Here is a 21,866-nt window from a genome sequence, read left to right as displayed (position 1 = left end):
TTATCATTTGGAGGACCGCTCACTGAAGCCTGTGGAATTCCTTAGGGTGTGGAATCACTGAGCACTTATGGTGTGGTGGAAGGTCTCAAGCAAGATTTTCTAAGAAGATTGTAGCCTGTTTTTAGGCGCATATTAGTTTGTGGGTCTGGCGCACAGATACGATGGCGCACATTTGCACTTACGTCGGCGTAACTTGTTATACGTCAGCGTAAGTGCTTTTTTTTTTTAAAATCTCTTTATTAATTTTCAGAATTTTTTTTTCATACAAAAATAAAATCATACATATACATTACATTCATATTTCAATTACATTCCAATTACATTCCTCTGCTCTCTTTGGAGCATCCATACAATATCCTCCCACTCAATACAATACATTCCTCTCTCTCTCTTCCCCAATGGTGTGATTAACCTCCCCGTATACCCCCTTTATCCTGACGCTGTCATAGAGTTCTCTATCCAGTTTGCCCATACTTTCTCATATTTGTCCCCCTGTCCTCTATTCCAGTATGTCTCTCTATATAATATCAGATTGCTGTTTACTAGGTTTTTCCACTGTGCTATTTGTGCTTTTTCCAGTTTAACACTATTGTTTTCCTCGCATAGAATAATAACAGACCGACCTGCGTTCTCCTTTCCCTTGAGACAATATTCCCCCCCACCAATCCCAGCAAACAGACCTCTGCCTCTTGTTCCAAAGTTATTAATGTCACTGTGGTAATCATTCTCAGAACCTCTCTCCAGAATACCACTATTTTTGGGCATAGCCAAAATATATGCATGAAATCTCCTGGGGTATCTGCACATCTCCAGCAGTTCTGAGGATTGGTCAGTGAGATCTTATGTAGCTTATATGGTGTATAATGGCTTCTGTGTATAATTTTAAATTGTATCAATTTATCTCGAAGTGATACCAATATCTGCAGTGGGAACCTCCGTACTTCCTCCCAGTTCTCCAAACCCGGGACCTCTCTCTTCCAATTTTCCCTTAATTTGCTTATATCTGAGGATGTAGTATTTATTAAATACACATAAAAGTTTGAGATTGTCCTCTTCCCACTTTTCACCATTTGCTCTACACCTGATTCCATTAGTTGCGGGAACTGGGCTAATAAGGAATTGATGAGCTGCCTATACCTAAAGGCATAGCTCTCGGGAATATTCCACTGATGTCTCATTTCCACATATGAGAGAAACTTCCCCCCTGTATCAATTGTGATAGTTTCTTCACCCCGTATGTAGTCCATGCTCCCGGATCCTGAATTGAATCCAGATGTGGTAATTCAGGATTTCTCCACAGTGGGGATAGGTTGTTTTTTAAATCTCCTTCTCTTCCTATAACAGCTTTCCATATCTTAACTGTTGTTCTCATTGCTGGGGTCAAGTCTCGTCTTGTTTTAATCCCTCTATACAACAGTCCCTGCAGCGCCTCTACCGATTGAACCGCTGCTGGGGTTCAACCATCTCCCTGCTGTCACTAATTGTGCGGCTGTGTAGTATTTATGAAAATCTGGAAATGCCAATCCCCCCTGTGCCTCTGGTCTCATAAGTGTACTTAGTTTAATTCTAGCTGGTTAATTTGCCCATATAAATGTAGAGAGCATTCCATGTACAGTAGGTGTTTGTGATATTGTGCTTTTAGCACGACAGCGTCGCGCTGATACTCGGCGACAGGGTGCCGAGATCTCCCCGACACCTCGCACTCACTGGAATAGTGACAGCACATCCCAGCAAGCGCGTCATAGAAGCGACGGGAGATCCGACTTGGATTCCCGCCAATTCTACACGTGTGCGGCGTTTGTTATGAATCCTGAGGGGGAAGTCCCCGCCGGATTTTAAATAAAAATCCGGCATGGGTCCCCCCCTCAGGAGCATACCGGGCCCTTAGGTCTGTTATGGGTTGTAAGGAGAGCCCCCCTACGCCGAAAAAAACGGCGTAGGGGGTCCCCCTACAATCCATACCAGACCCGTATCCAAAGCACGCTACCCGGCCAGCCAGGAAGGGAGTGGGGACGAGCGAGCGCCCCCCCCCCTCCTGAGCCGTACCAGGCTGCATGCCCTCAACATGGGGGGGTTGGGTGCTCTGGGGCAGGGGGGCGCACTGCGGCCCCCCCACCTCAGAGCACCCTGTCCCCATGTTGATGAGGACAGGGCCCCTTCCCGACAACCCTGGCCGTTGGTTGTCGGGGTATGCGGGCGGGAGGCTTATCGGAATCTGGGAGCCCCCTTTAATAAGGGGGCCCCCAGATACCGGCCCCCCACCCTAAGTGAATGAGTATGGGGTACATCGTACCCCTACCCATTCACCTGCAAGAAAAGTGATAAAAACACAAATAAACCACACAGTGTATTAAAATATTTTATTTTTCTGCTCCGGAGGCCTCCCCTGTCTTCTTTATTAGCTCTTTTACCAGGGGAGGCTTCTTCTTTGACGTCTTCGGGTGGGTGGGGGCCGCCGTCTGGTTCTCTTCCACCGCCGGGGGGGGTCGCTTTTAAAAAAGCCCCCACCCCCCGGCGGGTTTCCTCCGGCGTCTTCGGCGGGGCTCTTCTTCTTCCGCTATCCCGACGGTTCTTCTCAACTCTCCGGGGTTCTCCTTCTGTCTTCGCCGCTCTCCGCTCTTGACTCGTCGCACCCCGGTTCTTCGTCTCGCTGTCCGGTGTCTTCTTCCGTGCTGTACGTCTTCTCCTTCCGTGCTGTGATGAGTTCTTCTTCCGTGCTGTGACGTCATGTTCTTCACTTCTCTCCTTCTCCCGATGTTGCCACGCCGGTCCTCCTCGCTGAAATGACGGATGCGCGCCTTGCATCGGACCTATATAGGCCTCACAGTCCCATCATGCTCTGTACCTACCCATGTGATACCTACCACGTGGGTAGGTATCACATGGGTAGGTACAGAGCATGATGGGACTGTGAGGCCTATATAGGTCCGATGCAAGGCGCGCATCCGTCATTTCAGCGAGGAGGACCGGCGTGGCAACATCGGGAGAAGGAGAGAAGTGAAGAACATGACGTCACAGCACGGAAGGAGAAGACGTACAGCACGGAAGAAGACACCGGACAGCTTTTTTAAAAGCGACCCCCCCCGGCGGTGGAAGAGAACCAGACGGCGGCCCCCACCCACCCGAAGACGTCAAAGAAGAAGCCTCCCCTGGTAAAAGAGCTAATAAAGAAGACAGGGGAGGCCTCCGGAGCAGAAAAATAAAATATTTTAATACACTGTGTGGTTTATTTGTGTTTTTATCACTTTTCTTGCAGGTGAATGGGTAGGGGTACGATGTACCCCATACTCATTCACTTAGGGTGGGGGGCCGGTATCTGGGGGCCCCCTTATTAAAGGGGGCTCCCAGATTCCGATAAGCCTCCCGCCCGCATACCCCGACAACCAACGGCCAGGGTTGTCGGGAAGGGGCCCTGTCCTCATCAACATGGGGACAGGGTGCTCTGAGGTGGGGGGGCCGCAGTGCGCCCCCCTGCCCCAGAGCACCCAACCCCCCCATGTTGAGGGCATGCAGCCTGGTACGGCTCAGGAGAGGGGGGGGGCGCTCGCTCGTCCCCACTCCCTTCCTGGCTGGCCGGGTAGCGTGCTTTGGATACGGGTCTGGTATGGATTGTAGGGGGACCCCCTACGCCGTTTTTTTCGGCGTAGGGGGGCTCTCCTTACAACCCATAACAGACCTAAGGGCCCGGTATGCTCCTGAGGGGGGGACCCATGCCGGATTTTTATTTAAAATCCGGCGGGGACTTCCCCCTCAGGATTCATAACAAACGCCGCACACGTGTAGAATTGGCGGGAATCCAAGTCGGATCTCCCGTCGCTTCTATGACGGCTCTGTCTCCATCGCGGCAAGCCAGCTCGGCGCTGGCTCCCGCGATGGGGCTCGTAGGTGCTCAATCTCGCTGAGAAAGAGAGCGAGATTGACACAAAATCGGGTTCACCTACTGTAACTGCGTGAAAAAGCTTTTTGGCAGCCACTGTGGAGAGTTCCTGAAGACGTACAAAAATTTAGGAAGGACCTTCATCTTTACCAAGTTTATACGTCCCAACAGCGACAACGGTAGTGTCACCCAAATCTTTAGTCTCCTCCCAAGCTCCTGCACCTCTGGATCTAAGTTTAATTTCCGAAAATCCTCAACCTGTCTAGATATTATTATACCCAGGTATTTAAATTCCAATACCCATTTCAATGGTGAATTCGGGTCAACGTTTTTTTGTGCTCCTTGGTCTATGGGGAACAATATGGACTTACCCCAGTTTACATAGCAGGCATACAGGGCTACCCTCTCCTCCAGCCCCCCAAACGGAGTCCCTGAATATTTGATGTAGTTCTAAGAGCCTCTGCCACTGGCTCTATTGCTATTGCGAAAAGTGCCGGAGAGAGAGGGCAGCCCTGCCTCGTGCCTCTGTATAACTGGAAAAAAGATGACAATCCTCCTCCCAACTTCACTGCTGACATTGGTCTCCCATATATTGTTTGGATCCACTTAATAAATATTAATGGAAATCCCATCCTTCTGAGTATTTCCCAGAGGAAGGGCCATTCAATTGTATCAAAGGCCTTCTCTATATCTAGAGAGGCCACTGTCCTAGATCCCTCATACATATGGTGGGCATGTATGTTCGTATAGAGCCTGCGTAGATTGATATCTGTTGTTCTCTGTGGCATGAATCCTGTCTGGTCTGAATCTATTATGTTTCTGAGCAAAGGTTGTACTCTAAGTGTTAATATTTTTGTCAATATTTTCAAATCTATATTTAATAGTGCAATTGGCCTATACGATGAACATAGCTTTGGATCTTTTGTTTCCTTATATATTAATGTTATGTGTGCCTCTCTCATTGATTCTGGCATGGCCCCTTGCATTAACCCACTTGTGAATACTTCTGCTAATTTAGGGGCTATTAATGCTCCATATTTCTTATAAAATTCTGCAGGGATTCCGTCCGGGCCTGGTGCCTTCTCTCCCGAGAATGTGCATAAGTGCTTTGTGAATCTGGGCCAAAGTGTCCACTCAATCTTCTTAAAAAATCTTGCTTGAGACCTTCCACCACACCATAAGTGCTCAGTGATTCCACACCCTAAGGAATTGCGCTTACCAATAGGATATGCCTTGCACTCGCATGCTTGGCAATACAGCTTAATAAAGTCTCCAAAGGTAATAGACAATTCCACCAGTGTTCCAGTAAATCAAATTGCTACACATGTAAAAATAAAATGGCTCCAATAGTGAAGTATATCAAAACGATTTATTAAAAACAGCACAACGTCACTTTAAGCATTATTAAAATCACTGCTCTTAAAAAAACAACGGATTTTAACACTTTTTTTGCATTGATACATGTCCCTTGAGGCAGGACCCAGGTCCCCAAACACTTTTTATGGAAATAACTTGCATATAAGCCTTTAACCACTTGTGGACCGCCGCATGACGATATACGTCGAACAAATGGCACGGCTGGGCACAAGGGCGTACAGGTACGTCCCCTTTAAGAACTCAGTCGTGGGTCACAAACGTGCCACTGCTGGCGTGCTCGCGCCCCTGTCCGAAGCTCCGTGACCACACTCACGAGACCTGCAGACCCGATTGTTGAGCAGCAAGAACCGCAAGACCCTTGTATGGAGCAGAGAGCCAGTACTAGCGCCGCTATTCCTTCTGGTGAACTGGCAAGCACCAGCGGCCTATTACACCCTGGTCGTTCATCCAGCACTGCAGTATCACGTGGTGACGTGGCGAGTCCCATAAGTGCAGTTCAAGCTGGCGAGGTGGCAAGCACAAGTCCCGCTGCCACCAAGAAGAAGAAGACAAAGACAGGCCCGTCGTGCCCATAGTGCCCTTCCTGCAGAATTTGTCTATCCTGATTGGGTCCCCACCACTTCTGCAGAACCCAGACTTCCCCCATTCACTGGCCAACCTGGTATTCAGGTGGAAACATCTGATTTTACGTCACTTGATTTTTATTTGCTGTTTTTCACGGAAGATCTCTATAGATCTATTGTATAATCCCCAGCAAGTTGTCTGCGATGATGAGTCCCTAATTAAATTTTCGGGTCGCTTGTCTTTCAAGCAGTACCTTCCCAGCAAGCGTGCCAGATACAGGGTCAAGCTTTATAAGCTTTGTGACAGGGCAACAGGCTATACATGGAGCTTTATGGTTTATGAGGGCAAAGATAGTCAGGTAGAGCCGGAGGGCTGCCCAGATTACATAGGGAGTGCTGGCAAGATTGTGTGGGACTTGGTGTCACCCTTATTCAAAAGGGGGTACCACTTATATGTGGACAATTATTACACTAGTGTGCCACTTTGTAGTCACTTGTTTGATTGTCAGATTGGAGCATGTGGCACCGTGCAACCTAATCGCCGGGGCTTTCCCCAGCGGCTTGTAGATTCCCGTCTTAGGCTGGGGGCGAGAGCCTGCTGCAGGTGTAATAATTTGCTCGCTGTGAAGTGGCGGGACAATAAGAATGTTTTCGTTCTTACCACCCTTCACGCAGACGCGACAGTACAAATTCGTACGGCGGCTGGTGTTGTGGAGAAACCCCTCTGTGTCCACCAATATAACCAAAATATGGGAGGGGTAGACCTCAACGACCAGTTGATGGCGCCGTATCATATTGCCCGTAAGGCGAGACGCTGGTACAAAAAAGTGTCTCTATATTTATTTCAATTGGCTTTGCTGAACGCTCATGTCTTATACAGAGCTTCAGGACGGACTGGATCCTTCCTTCAATTCCAGGATGAGATCATCTTAGAACTCCTGTATCCAGGCGGTTCTACACTTCATCATTCCCTACCAAATGCAGTAAGCCGTCTGCATGAGAGACATTTTTCGCATGTCCTCGAGAGTACCCCTACCCAACGAGCCCCCCAAAGAAGATGACGTGTCTGTACCAAGCGTGGATATATGCGTAACACCCATTATTTTTGTCCTCGCTGTCCTGCCAATCCTGGTCTTTGTATTGGTGAATGTTTTGAACGCTTCCACACACGAGTGAAGTATTAGCGTAGGGTAAAGCATTTCACAGGCTAGGCACACTTACACAGGGTCTCCCCAGATGCCATTGCATTTTGAGAGACCCAAACCTGGAACCGAAAAGTTGAACAGTTACAGTTACAAAAAAAAGTGTTAAAAAAAAAAAAAAGTAAAAAAAAAAAAAAATAGTTGTCGTTTTATTGTTCTCTCCCTCTCTATTCTCTCTCTATTGTTCTGCTCTGTTTTACTGTATTCTATTCTGCAAAGTTTTATTTTTATTATGTTTTATCATGCTTGCTTTTCAGGTATGTAATTTACTTTACTGTTTTCTGGTACGCCATTCAGCTGTCGCTCGGATTTATTTATCTTGACAGCAACAGCGTTTGTTCCCACGATATATAAAGCCGTGACTCCAGTGCTGTAGGAGGTGATTTCACCACCACAGTTAAAAAAAGAGCATATATGCCGAAGCATGGGAGCATTAGGGGCGGAGGAGCGATTTTGCTCCTAATGCCTCGTACATACGGTTGACATTCCTACGGAGGCTTTCCCGTGGAAAACTCCGACCGTGTGTACACGGCATAACTTTTTATGCCGCGTACATACGGTCGAAATTCCGACGGAGGCTTGCCCGTGGAAAAGTCAGACCACGTGTACATGGCATAACTTTTTTGCGGGAGGATGCCCCCATGCTTCGGTATATATAAATGGTGCATGTATGCCCATCATTAGAAGTGGGTGGATGAAGGGAGGTATTCTAATGGTGGGCATACCCACCGATCAATCTTTTTTTCATTCAGCCAACAGGCTGCATGAAAAAAAAGATTACAATACATGTCCAACAAGAACCATCAACGTATGGTATGTTGGTGGACTTTGAATGGTTATACCAGAATGATGCCTGCAGGTTTAGGTATCATCTTGGTATCATCCTTTTCAGCCAGCGGTCGGTTTTCATGTAAAAGCAATCCTAGCAGCTAATTAGCCTCTAGACTGCTTTTACATTCAGTGGGAGGGAATGTCCCCCCCCCCGGATATAAACAGCGCCATTGGGAAATTGGGAAAGCATTTTATCACACCGATCTTGGTGTGGTCAGATGCTTTGAGGGCAGAGGAAAGATCTAGGGTCTAATAGACCCCATTTTTTTTTAAAAGAAAAGTACCTGTCACTAACTATTGCTATCATAGGGGATATTTACATTCCCTGAGATAAGAATAAAAATTTTAAAAAATAAATAAAATGGAAGGAACAGTTTATAAAATAAAAAAAAAAAAAGATAAAAAAAAAACATCCCTGTCCCCCCGTGCTCTTGCACAAAGGCGAACGCAAGCGTCGGTCTGGAGTCATATGTAAACAGCAATTGTACCATGCATGTGAGGTATCACTGCGAAAGGCAGATCGAGGGCAGTCATTTTAGCAGTAGACCTCCTCTGTAAATCTAATGTGTAATCTGTAAAGGCTTTTAAAGGCTTTTAAAAATGTATGTACTTTGTCGCCACTGCGTGCTTGTGCGCAATTTAAAGTATGTCGTATTTGTTATCCATGTACTCGGCCTAAGATCATCTTTTTTATTTCATCAATAATTTGGGCAATATAGTGTGTTTTAGTGCTTTAAAATAAAAAAAGTGTATTTTTTCCCCAAAAAATGCATTTGAAAAATCGCTGCGCAAATACTGTGTGGGAAAAAAAAATGCAACACCCACCATTTTAATCTGTAGGGCCTTTGCTTTAAAAAAATATATAATGTTTGCAGGTTCAACTTAACTTTCTTGCAAAAAAAATATGTTTTTATGTAAACAAACAGTGTCAAAAAGGGCTTTGTCTTCAAGTGGTTAGAAGAGTGGGTGATGTATGACATAAGCTTATAAAAGTTGTGCATAAAGTGCCAGGACAGTTCAAAACCCCCCCCCCCCCCCAAAATGACCCCAATTTGGAAAGTAGACACCCCAAGCTATTTGCTGAGTGGCATGTCGAGTCCATGGAATATTTTATATTTTGACACAAGTTGCGTGGAAAAAGACAATTTTTTTTTTTGTGCAAAGTTGTCACTAAATGATATATTGCTCAAACATGCCATGGGCATATGTGGAATTACACCCCAAAATACATTCTGCTGCTTATCCTGAGTATGGGGATACCACATGTGTAAGACTTTTTGGGAGCCTAGCCGCGTACGGGACCCCAAAAAACAATCACCGCCTTCAGGCTTTCTAAGGGTGTAAATTTTTGATTTCACTCCTCACTACCTATCACAGTTTTGGAGGCCATGGAATGCCCAGATGGCACAAAACCCCCCAAATGACCCCATTTTGGAAAGCAGAGACCCCAAGCTATTTGCTGAGAGGTATGGTGAGTATTTTGCAGATCTCGCTTTTTGTTACAAAGTTTTGAAAATTTTAAAAAGAAAAAAAAAAAATTTCTTTCTTCATTTTAAAAAACAAATTAGAGCTGTAAAATACTCACTATGTCTCTCAGCAAATAGCTTGGGGTGTCTACTTTCCAAAATGGGGTCATTTGGGGGTGTTTTATGCTATTTTGGCATTTTATGGCCTTCGAAACTGTGATAAGTAGTGAGGAGTGAAATAAAAAATGGCAGTGCTTGGTTTTCGGGGTCCTGTATGCGGCTAGGCTCCCAAAAAGTCCCACACATGTGGTATCCCTGTACTCAGGAGAAGCAGCAGAATGTATGTTGGGGTGTAATTCCACAAGTGGCCATGGCATGTGTAAACAATATATCATTTAGTGACAACTTTTTGTAAAAAAAATCATTTTTGGCCATTATTCAATCACTTGGGGCAAAAAATAATAATATTCAATGGGCTCAACATGCCTCTCAGCAAATAGCTTGGGGTGTCTTCTTTCCAAAATGGGGTCATTTGGGGGGGTTGTGTGCCATCTTGGCATTTTATGGCCTTCAAAACTGTGATAGGTAGTGAGGAGTGAAATCAAAAATGTATGCCCTTGAAGGTGGTGATTGGTTTTCGGGGGCCCGTACACAGCTAGGCTCCCAAAAAAAAGCAAAAAAAAAGCAGTTTGTCATTTTCCCACAACTTGTGTCAAAATATAAAATATTCCATGGATTCGACATGCATCTCAGCAAATAGCTTGGGGTGTCTACTTTCCAAAATGGGGTCATTTGGGGGGGGGGGGGTTTGTGCTATTTTGGCATTTTATGGGCTTCGAAACTGTGATAGGTAGTGAGGAGTGAAATCAAAAATACGCCCCCTTAGAAATGCTGAAGGCGGTGCTTGGCTTTGGGGCCCCATACACAGCTAGGCTCCCAAAAAGTCCCAAACATGTGGTATCCCCGTACTCAGGAGAAGCAGCAGAATGTATTTTGGGGTGCAATTCCACATATAACCATGGCATGTGTGAGCAATATATCATTTAGTGACAACTTTTTGTAAAAAATTAGTTTTTTTTTGTCATTATTCAATCACTTGGGACCAAAAAAAAATATTCAATGGACTCAACATGCCTCTCAGCAATTTCCTTGGGGTGTCTACTTTCCAAAATGGGTCATTTGGGGGGGTTTTGTACTGCCCTGCCATTTTAGCACCTTAAGAAATGAGAAAGCTCATAAATTAAAAGCTGTGTAAATTCCAGAAAATGTACCCTAGTTTTTTTTACTAAAGACGTGTGGCTGAATACATTTTGGCATAAATGTTTGACTAAAATTTAGTTTATTCGATTTTTCTTATAACAAAACGTAGAAAATATCATTTTTTTTCAAATTTTTTGGTCTTTTTCCAATCATATCGCAAAAAATTTAAATCGCAGAGGAAATCACATACCATCAAAAGAAAGCTCCATTTGTGGGAAGAAAAGGACGCAAATTTTGTTTCGGTACAACATTGCATGACCGGGCAATTACCAGTTAAAGCAGTGCAGTGCCAAATAGACATGTGCACAGAAATTTTTGGTTCGTTCCCGTTCGTTTTTCGTAAGACGCTCGTTTTCCTGTTTGTTCCCGTTCGTTTTTCGTACAACGCAATTTTTTCGTATTCCGATCGTTTCGTATTTTGGTTACCGTTTTATTTTCTTACATGCGGGATGGTTCGTTATTCTGTTTAATTCATGTTCGTTACTTGTTAGACAATAATTTTCCTGAATTTTCGTCATTTTGTACTTTCGTAAATATATCGCGGGATTCGCGGCACTTTCAACACGCGGCTCATCCATATTAACTATTGTTAAGCCCCATACACTTGGTCAGACTTTTTTAACAACAAACATAAAAATGATCGTTTTACCGAACGTTCGTTCGTTTTTAAACTCCATCAGAAAACCATTTTTGGGTTCCAGGTTCAAAAGTCTGGCCAACTGATCTCCCTTCAGACGAAAATCCACAGAAAAGTTTATTTGGCTTTACTGTACTACTCAGCACAAAAGAGAAGCTGCTTCACTAACTACACTCACTGCCCATTCAAAAAAACGAAAATTACATCTTATAACAAAAGATTTGCATTCTGTATTTTGAAACCAAATTACGAACAGAAAAAAGCATTTCAGAATACAGAATACAAATCTTTTGTTATAAGATGTCATATGAACATACAAACAGAAAAAGGATTCAAACAAAATACAGAGTGAAAATCTTTTGTTAGATGTCATATGAACAATGAACATACGACTGAAAATCAAAATACGAACAGAACAAGGATTCAAACAAAATAAAGAATGCAAGTCTTTTGTTATAGATGTCATTTTCGTTCTTTTGCCGTTTTCGTTTTGTCGTATTTTCGTCGGATCGTTCGTTCGTATTTGCAGTTGTTCATTCGTAATCCCGTCGTTTTCGTATTTTGGTACTTTCATTTTTTCGTATGTACACATTATTCTGCGGGTACGAAAATGAACATTTTCGTACGAAAATAACATTCGTACGAACGGGAATGCACATATCTAGTGCCAAATTGTAAAAACACCTTCAAACCTTTACCTGCATAAAGGTCCGGGTCTTAAGTGGTTAACCGCTTACCACCTGGCGCAAGCAGATATACGACTGCAGAATGGCACGGGCAGGCAGAAGGACGTATATATACGTCCCCTTTAACCTCCCTGGCGGTATGATTCTTTCAGAAAAAACATGCTGAAAGCGGTACCATTATTTGCAAGGAAATTTGGCGTTTTATATTGTAGGCCTGTAATTTTTAGAAATAACTCACTTAAATCTGACCAAACAAGATTCTAATAGGCATCCCGGGTATGACATTTTTTTAAAAACAAAATTATAAATTATAATATAATAAATAACTATAAATAATTATAACAAATAATAATATAATTATAATAAAAATTATTCAATAATGTAATCAAATCAAAATCACTGAAATTTGCTCAGTTGCAGAATTGTCGTAGTCATTATTTTTTTTTTTTATGACAAATTTCCCCACAAATCGCTATCGCACAATTCTGCAAGTGATTATAATTTATTATCGCTGTTTTCTAGCTGATCTAAAACTATTTTTGACATAAAGGGACACTTTTGGTTGCTATGGACAATCTACAGTTTGCAGGGAGAAAAAAAGGTTTTTATTATATAAAATGACATGCAGGACACTGGGCAGACCACTAGGGACAAGGGGGGGTGTGTTTTTTTTACATACAGTACTGTAATCTATAAGATTACAGTATACTGTATGTAAAGTGTTTGTTTACCTTTTTAAATTTGGCGCCATTCTCCGTCCCTGTGCGTCGTAACGTCGCAGGGAACGGAGATCGGCGGCACAGGAGGACGCTGTGTGAATCGAGCGAGGTCCCCGCTCGCTCACACAGCGCGGTGGCATCGCTGGATCCAGGGACAAGGTAAGTAAAACTCCCTGTACATCCAGCGAGGCAAGCCCGAGTCTGACTCGGGGTTACCGATCCTAGCCCAAAAATCTCACCCCGAGTCAGACTCGGGAACACCGCCAGGAGGTTAAGAAGCAGTTGTTGTTGACGCGTGCACACCCGCCGCGATCTCCGTGAGCCCTGACCGTGGACTTGATCGCTGCGGGCATACCCGCGATCGCCTCGCGGAGAGATAGAATGGGGAGAAGTTAGTGTAAACACAACATCTCCCGTTCTGCCTAGTTAAAACTATCACTGATCGTGTTCCTGTCATCAGGAACAACGATCAGTGACACGTCACAACAAGTCACATTAAGAATCACACCCTAGGGAACACTTAACCCCTACAGTGCCACCTAGTGGTTAACCCCTTCACTGCCAGTGTCATTTTCACACTAATCAGTGCATTTTTATAGCACTGATCGCTGTGAAATTGACAATGGTCCCAAAAATGTGTCAAAAGTGTCCAATGTGTCCACTATAATGTCACAGTCAAGATAAAAATCGCTGATTGCCGCCATTACTAGTAACAAAAAAAAATATTAATAAAAATGCTATAAAACTATCCCCTATTTTGTAGACGCTATAACTTTTGCGCAAGCCAATCAATAAATGCTTGTTGCGTTTTTTTTTTTTACCAAATATAAGTAGAAGAATATGTATCGGCCTAAACTGAGGAAAAAAAAAATTTTTATATATTTTTTTGGGGGCAATTTGATATAGCAAAAAGTAAAAAATATTGATTTTTTTTCAAAATTTACGCTCTATTTTTGTGCAGAGGTGATCAAATACCACCAAAAGAAAGCTCTATTTGTGAGAAAAAAAAAGACGTCAATTTTGTTTGGGATTCACGACCGCGCAATTATTAGTTAAAGCCACGCAGTGCCGAATCTCAAAAAGTGGCCCGGTCATTTAGCAACAAAATGGTCCAGGGCTTAAGTGGTTAAATACCGTGCCTGGGGGTGTCTATAGTATACCTGTAAAGTGGTGCATTTTTCCCGTGTTTAGAACAGTCCCGCAGCAAAATGACATTTTTAAAGGAAGAAAAGTCATTTAAAACTGATTACGGCTGTAATGAATTGTCAGGTCTCAGCAATATAGATAAAACTCATTGAAAAAAATGGCATGGGTCCCCCCCCCCCAGTCCATTACCAGGGTCTTTGGGTCTGGTATGGATATTAAGGGAAACCCGAACCAAAATTTAAAAAAATTAAATGGTGTGGGGGTCCCCCTAAAATCCATACCAGGCCCTTCAGGTCTGGTATGGCTATTAAAGGGAACCCTGCACCAACAAAAAAAATGGTGTAGGGGTCCCCTTCAAAATCCATCCAGCCCTCAACATGGCTACCTTGAAAGCAACTTGTCCCCTTGTTGATGAGCCAATTTATAGGCATATTATAAAACACCCCCCAGGCACGAAATTTAAAGGAATATTTCATTTTTATTGTTTCACTTTAAGCATTATTAAAATCCCTGCTTTTTTTGAATAGATACGTGTCCCCTGGGGCAGGACCCAGGCCCCCAAACACTTTTTATTGCAATAACTTGCATATAAGCCTTTATAAATGAGCCCTTTTGGTTTCTCATGTTAGTGTCCCATAGACATTTATGGGTTAGAGCAGTGACCTCCAAACGACGGCCCGGGGGCCGGATGTGGCCCTTTGCCTGCCTTTATCTGGACCTTGGGGCACTTTTCCTTCTGCTGATGCAAGACACTATTCCTCCCACTGACACCAACAATGGGGCATATTTCCTGTTACTGCCATTAACAACGGGGCAGTATTTCTCCCACTGACACCAACAATGGGGCACTATTCCTCCCACTGACACCAGCAATGGGGCACTATTCTCCCCGCTGACACCAATTGTGGGACACTGTTCCACCAACTGACACCAGCGATGGGAGACTATTCCTCCCACTGACACCAATGATGGGACACTATTCTTTCCACTAACACCAGTGATGGGGCACTATTCCTCACGCTGAGACCAAAGTTGGGGCACTATTCCTCCCACTGACACCAGCGATGGGCGTTATTTCTTCCACTGACACCAACCATGGGGAACTATTCCTCCCACTCACACCAGCGATGAGGCACTATTCCTCCCACTGACACCAACCATAGGGAACTATTCTTCTCCCTGACACCAGCGATGGGCCACTGGTCCTCCCACTGACACCAGTGATGTGGCACTATTCCCCCCCCCCCCCACTGACACCAGTGATGGGGTACTATTCCACCTAATGCCAAAAATGCATTGTTTACTCCCACTGACAAGGGACCATTTCTCCCAATGGCCACAGTTCGGCCCTCATAACGTCTGAAGTATTGTAAACTGGCCCTTTGTATAGAAAGTTTGAAGACCCCTGGGTTAGAGGGAAGGTAATTTTTGGTTATACACTGACCTGTGTTACCCATCTTGAGTCCTGTACCCTGTTTGACATGTATTCCTGAACCTTGGACAATATGCAGTTTAGAGCTTTGAGCACACCCACATTATGCGTTGTGGCATAATGAGGGGGAATGTGAGTACCTGCCTCTTTTCTTTGAATAATAAAACCCAGATTAAGACCACCTCTAAACTGGCATATAGAAAGATGTCATGAATGTGCTAGCTTCCTGTAAAGGTCTCTATCCACTGCCCCATTCAGCTGGGAAGCAGACCTAACAGGGAACTATTCTCCACAGACATATCACCTATTGGATGGGTGGAGCCTAATGAGGAAGTGAGAGGACTCTTTCCCATCAGTTTCACCCTAATTATGATTGGCTGTAGGCAGATTCCATAGTCGCACCTATGGAATCCAGTCAATGCTATTCACGGCAATCAAAAGCAAGGCAGACCTTCCACCGCTTGGCCTTGTGTCTGTCTGTGTGATGGGTGCAGTGCCTGGGAAGAGAGATCAGTAAGACTGGGCTGTACTAAGAAAAGAGTGTCTGGTATGGACACTTCAGCCTCAGTGCCACTACCTCCTAAGACAAAATGTTGTACCTGTTGCCACAGGTACATTAATCTGTCAAAAACACCAACAATTATGATGTAGAGGTGTGAGGGAATTCTAAAGTGTATCTATAACATGAATTCCCCCAATATTGTTTGTGTATTGAGATCTAGCGTGATCTCTCTAAATAAATTACAGGATATCTTCTGCTTCTTCTGTGACATGCAAAAATGATGAAGCTGGTATTAATTACTGTATACCGATTCATAAAGTTCATGCCAATGAAGTCGAAAATAATACATACCACAGTCTAACTCATAGTAAAAAAATAAAAAACATGTGGGATAGTGTTCTAGTAAGTCATTTGTATAGGTAATACCCTTTTTTGCAAATGCCAATTTTAGCCCCACACACTCCAATCAAGTTTACTTTAACACTTATTGCAATAAGGTATAGTAAGTTGCAGACTCTGTCTACACTGATTGAATAATTCAAATCAGACATGATAAACTCAACACAAAGCTTGAATTACTTGCAGGTTAATTTAATAATTGCCATTTTTGACCTAACTAACCTTTGACCTTTCAGGTCCCTTGGAAGTCAAAATCTGTTCCTTGATCTTGTTGTTTTAAATAAAATTGATGTCACAAAGGGGGGACTGTCACATATGGTTGGATCATGGTGCCTCTGTGCAGCTACAGCTGATATGGTACAGAGATGAGGATCTTGGAAAGCACGGAATACAAGACTCACAGGATTGGCAGGAATATAGTGCAGCACTGTGGTCCTGAGCTTACAGGCACACAGGTAGGCCACAGAATGCTTGTAACAGACACTTCCTGCCCTGAGGTGCAGAGCTCACAGCAAGTACAAGAGTATTTTAGCAGCAGTGGGATGCTGAGCTTACAGGAACACAAAAGTAACCATATGGATGAGGAACACTCAAAGTCCCAGAGAATGCATTAACACAGGATACAGTTGAGGTACACAAGGATTCTAGGTCAGGAAGGATACTTATTGCTATTATCTGGGGAGAGCACAGCGTGTGATGGTGATGGTGAGAGCCCTCAAAGGGCTTAGGTACAGAGTCTAATGGTGGCCATTTATTGAGTGAAATTCAGCCATTTCAGCGGGGACCAGCCAACTTTTAATTTCTACTAACCGACTTCCAAACTACCAGCTTGTCAGGATTTTCCCGAACAATCAGTGTCACTTGCTATAGCCAGCTACACTGATCAGCATTTTCTGATAATGGGGAAGGTTCCCCACCGTTAGAACGCCTTAGCAAAGTGGGAGTGAATCCACATCCAATATTGGAGGTTAGTTCAACCTGCTGATTGAATGAAAAAAAAAGATCAAATATGTGCCAGTTTAGGAAACAGCCTGGTCTTCTCCAGAGCTTCTGAAGGTGAAGATGGGTTGCCCTGCATACGCTCCCCAGGTTGCACTTCTCAGATTTACATGAGCAGGCAGCTACTGGAAACCCAAATAAATGTGAAGCACTATCTATCCTGCTAGCTCAAATGATTACATACAATGCAAAGACTTGTTTAATATTAATGATATAAATGTGGCAATAGTGGTGATGATCCCTCATAGGTCAACAAAAAAACAAGAAAAAGGCAATTATGGCTTATAGGGACTTAACACACTTGTGAACCGTTTGATATATACTCAATCAAGGGAACAAGAGTCCAAAAATTACCAGGAAAGCAGCCGGCCATTGGATATATACCCGTAAGGGGAATGCTATTGTAGACCCCTGGGGGGGTCTCTCCTGGAGGTGAGTGCATAATGTGACCGGTGGAAAAGGTGCACGAAGATGGGGGATAAAAAAGAAGAAGAACCCTGCGCTTGGTATACTATTAATAATATTAGTGGTGTAAGCTGTTAGACATGTGCACACTGAAATATTTCATTTCGGAATTTCGTTTTCGTCCGAAAAATAAATGTATTTAGTTACTCCCGAAATTCGTTTTTATTTATTTCGTTTTTCGTTAAAAAAATGCATTCGTCCGAAAATCCAAATTAATTAAGGTCGAATCTGTCATTGAAGGCTTATGGTGTCTGTCGAATGTTCTAAGAACAAGAAGAAGATTTGACGGAATCTTTAAAAAAAAAAGAAGATTCAACAGAATCTTTAAAAAAAAAAAGGATTCGATGGAGCAACGAAACTGTACGATGCCACAATTGTACATTTCCGGTTGAAGAATTATAATGTTGTATGACTTATAATAATTATATTTATTAATTATTATTACTAGTCAACCAACATTAGAATTCTTCTATAGCCTATGGGCCGAGCATTTCACCATAAATGTCCACTTGCTGTTTTTAGCTACTTTGTCGAATCTTTTCTCTCTATGTCGAATCTTTTCTCTCTATGTCGACTCTTTTCTCTCTATGTCGACTCTTTTCTCTCTATGTCGACTCTTCTTCATGTCTCTATAATGTCGAATCTTTTTATCGAAATGTCGAATCTTTCTCTTTATGTAGAATAATATTGGACCAATAGAATAAAGGTTTGGCACATTCGACCGCAACGGAAACGAAAATAAAGCATTTGTTTATGTCGGATATTTTGGTTTTCGTTTTCTGTGCTTTCGTTATTGTTTGTTAAAACGATAACAAAAATACCTGAAATTCGGACGAAAACGAATGTATATGTCTATAAGCTGTTCCCCTGAAAGTGCAATAAATTTACTTTGTGACATGTGGGTTGTATAAGAATAAGAGGGCGCTAAAAACAAGTGTTGCACGCTATGGTTCAGATGGCTTTAGCATAAACAATAAGTGAACAACATGCTAATCAAAAAAATCAGCTATTGTAAGGTGCATATATTCCAATAAAAATCAGCAATTATAAAGTGCATATAATAATCTAAAGTGAACAAAGGTGCAATTTAGAAAAACAATCTGGATTAAAGTCCATAAAGGGTATAAGCATGAACAACACAATGATACATACGACGAAACGTACGTCGAGGCTTGTTTCGGGTCACGTGTTATCCTTCGGCCACGTCCGGTATCCAGGCGGTGGAATGCACGCCACTACAGCACGAGCAACTGCTGTTTTTCTACAACCCTTTGGCTATATGTGATTTTCCTCCAGCGCCAAGGCTAGGCACCATCCATAGTAGGAGGCCATTTAGCGTGTTTTTTTTTTTTTAACTATGGATTTTTATTACAGTTTTTCTCCATTGTTTTGGGCTCATTCTTGAAACAGAAATGACATTCTCAAAACTCTAAGATCATTTGGCCAAAACAGTCTTACAGTTCAGCACAACACTATAACTCACGTGCAAAAAGCTAATATCGCTCCCAAAACTGTTCACTCATGCTTCAAAACCATATTCCTTTTCTATATAAAGAGTCAGTGCCCCCAAAATGGCAAAAGATTCTTCTCAGTTGCTTTGGCTCATTTCTTTGAAACAGACCAACTCTCTTGGTGCTTTTGCCAAAATAACCTGGATGGTTCGGGCACAACACCATGGTTCACCTTCAAAAGCTCATATCTTTCCCAAAACAGTTCACTCATGTGTCAAAACTAAACTTCTTTCTCATTAAAATAGTCAGTGTCCCCCAAAATGCTTAGTCCCTTTAGCATTATGTAAGCACTGCAAGAAAGTGTTTAGATGTTTTGTCTCTATGGCAGAGGACCATTGAAATATCCCCTCATGTCCACCTTTCAGTCTTAGCCCAGTCCTTCATTGACAATGGTTACTGTATAGTTTTGTCTAGCTAACTGAATACAATTGTGTATAAAACTAAACAAAAAGAAAGATTTTAGGGTAAGAGTAGCCTCCAAGGTTTGACATCACACATTGTACTCATACTGCCAAGGAAAAATTACTTTACAGTATTGTAACCATTATCATTTACACACAAAGTAACTTCAATACATCAGAGTAAAAAGAAAATGTATACAGCATAATATACGGAAATATAAACACACAGGCCCAGATTTTCAAAGACTTACGACGGCGTATCTGGAGTACGCCGTCGTAAGTCCGAATGGCCGCCATCGTATCTATGCGCCTGATTCATAGAATCAGTTACGCATAAATTCTGCCAAGATACGAGCGGCGTAAGTCTCCTACGCCGTCGTATCTTGGGTGCATATTTACGCTGGCCGCTAGGTGGCGCTTCCGTTAATTTCCGCGTTGAATATGTAAATGAGCAAGATACGCCGATTCACGAACGTACGCCCATCGCAATTAGTTACGCCGTTTACGTAAGACATAACGCCGGCGTAAAGATAAAGCTGGTCTCTAGGTGGCGCAGGCCCATGCAAGGTATGGACGTCGGAACAAGCGTATCTTTTTACGTTGTTTACGTAAGTCGTACTAGAATGGGGCTGTGCGTAGATTATGTTCACGTCACAGGCATTTGAGCCGGCGTAGCTTTGGGCGTAAATACGACGTGATACTGAGCATTCGCGCGCATGCGCCGTTCGTTCGGCCATGCATCTACATGGGGTCAAGCTTAATTTAAATACAACACGCCCACGACCTGCCTACTTTGAAATACGCTCGCTTACGCCGGCCGATTTACGCTACGCCGCCGTAACTTAGGACGCAAGTGCTTTGTGAATACAGCACTTGCCTCTCTAAGTTGCGGCGGCGTAGCATAAATAAGATACGCTACGCCCGCACAACGTTATGCCGCCCTACGTGAATCTAGGCCACAAACAAAAAACAAGGAAAATATATTTAGCCTACAATGCTGTAAATAAAGCTGGAGTTTCACAACTACTGTAACATCTCTTCACTGGTCGCTGTCCTCACTAGGGATGAGCTGACCACCCCCCATTCAGTTCACATCAGATCCTTCGAACGGACCGACCGTTCGCGTGAATATTTAGAACCCAATTGACGTCTATGGGACTCGAACGTTCGAATTCAAAAGTGCTAATTTTAAATCCTAATATGCAAGTTATTGTCGCAAAACGTGTTTGAGAACCCGGGTCTTGCCCCAGGGAACATGTATCAATGGAAAAAAAAAAAAGTTTTAAAAATGGTCGTTTTTTATGAAGCAGTGATTTTAATGATGCTGAAAGTGAAAAAAAAATATGAAAAATTCCTTTAAATATCGTACCTGCTGGGTGTCTATAGTATGCTTGTACAGTGGCATGTGTTTAGAACTGTCCCTGCACAAAATGAGATTACTATAAGAAAAAAGTAATTTAAAACTGCTTGCGGCTTTAATGTAATGTCTGGGTCCCTGCAATATGGATGAAAATCATTGAGAAAATAGCACAGACACAGACAGTACACACACCACGTAGCTTTAGGTGCACACTGCAGAGGACACAGGCAGTACACCACGTGAGAATACTGCAGCTAGCACAATTACCTGCCTGCCTGTCAGTAAAATTAGGAAGAGCGGATCTAGAAAAACTATACAGTGTATAAATATTTATACAAAACACCTGGGATGCATATATATCCTCTACACACTGTAACTTTAACTGACTAGCTGCCTGCCTGCTCTATCTACCTACAAAAAATGACACTCTCAATGTACTAAACCCCCAGCCCTGAGCCATAATTGGCCAAAGCCACCCTGGCTTTGGCCAATTATGGCTCTCCGTTTTTTTGCAAGCTGTGATTGGCCAAGCATGCGGGTCATAGTGCATGCTTGGTCAATCATCAGCCAGCAATGCACTGCGATGCCGCAGTGAATTATGGGCCGTGACTCGCTACTCGAATTTGGCTGACGAACGGCCTAAACGGTTCGTAATTCGACGAACGATCGAAAACATACGATGTTCGTGTCGAACATGAGTTTTACTCGAATACGAAGCTAATCCCTTAGTGCTCACCCTCCCTCTCCTGGCCACTGTCCTCACCCTCCTGCCCATCCACACGCTGCTGTCTGTCTGGCCACAGATTCTCGTCAACATCGCAGCGTATATCCTCCCTTGCGATTGCAATCAGGGAAGTAATCGGAGTGCATGTCACAACCATTCCCATACACTGATATCCTGTAATATCCTCACAGGCAGCATCCATTGCATGGAGCAGGGATCTTGATCTTGAGCCCGATGCTCCTCCAAGCAGAGAAAAACTCCTCAATAGGATTGAGGAAAGGAGAGTAAGGTGGTAGGAACACCAATCCA

Source organism: Rana temporaria, chromosome 1 (assembly GCF_905171775.1).
Source record: "Rana temporaria chromosome 1, aRanTem1.1, whole genome shotgun sequence".
NCBI lineage: Eukaryota > Metazoa > Chordata > Amphibia > Anura > Ranidae > Rana > Rana temporaria.
Note: the sequence above shows the minus strand (reverse complement) of the source record.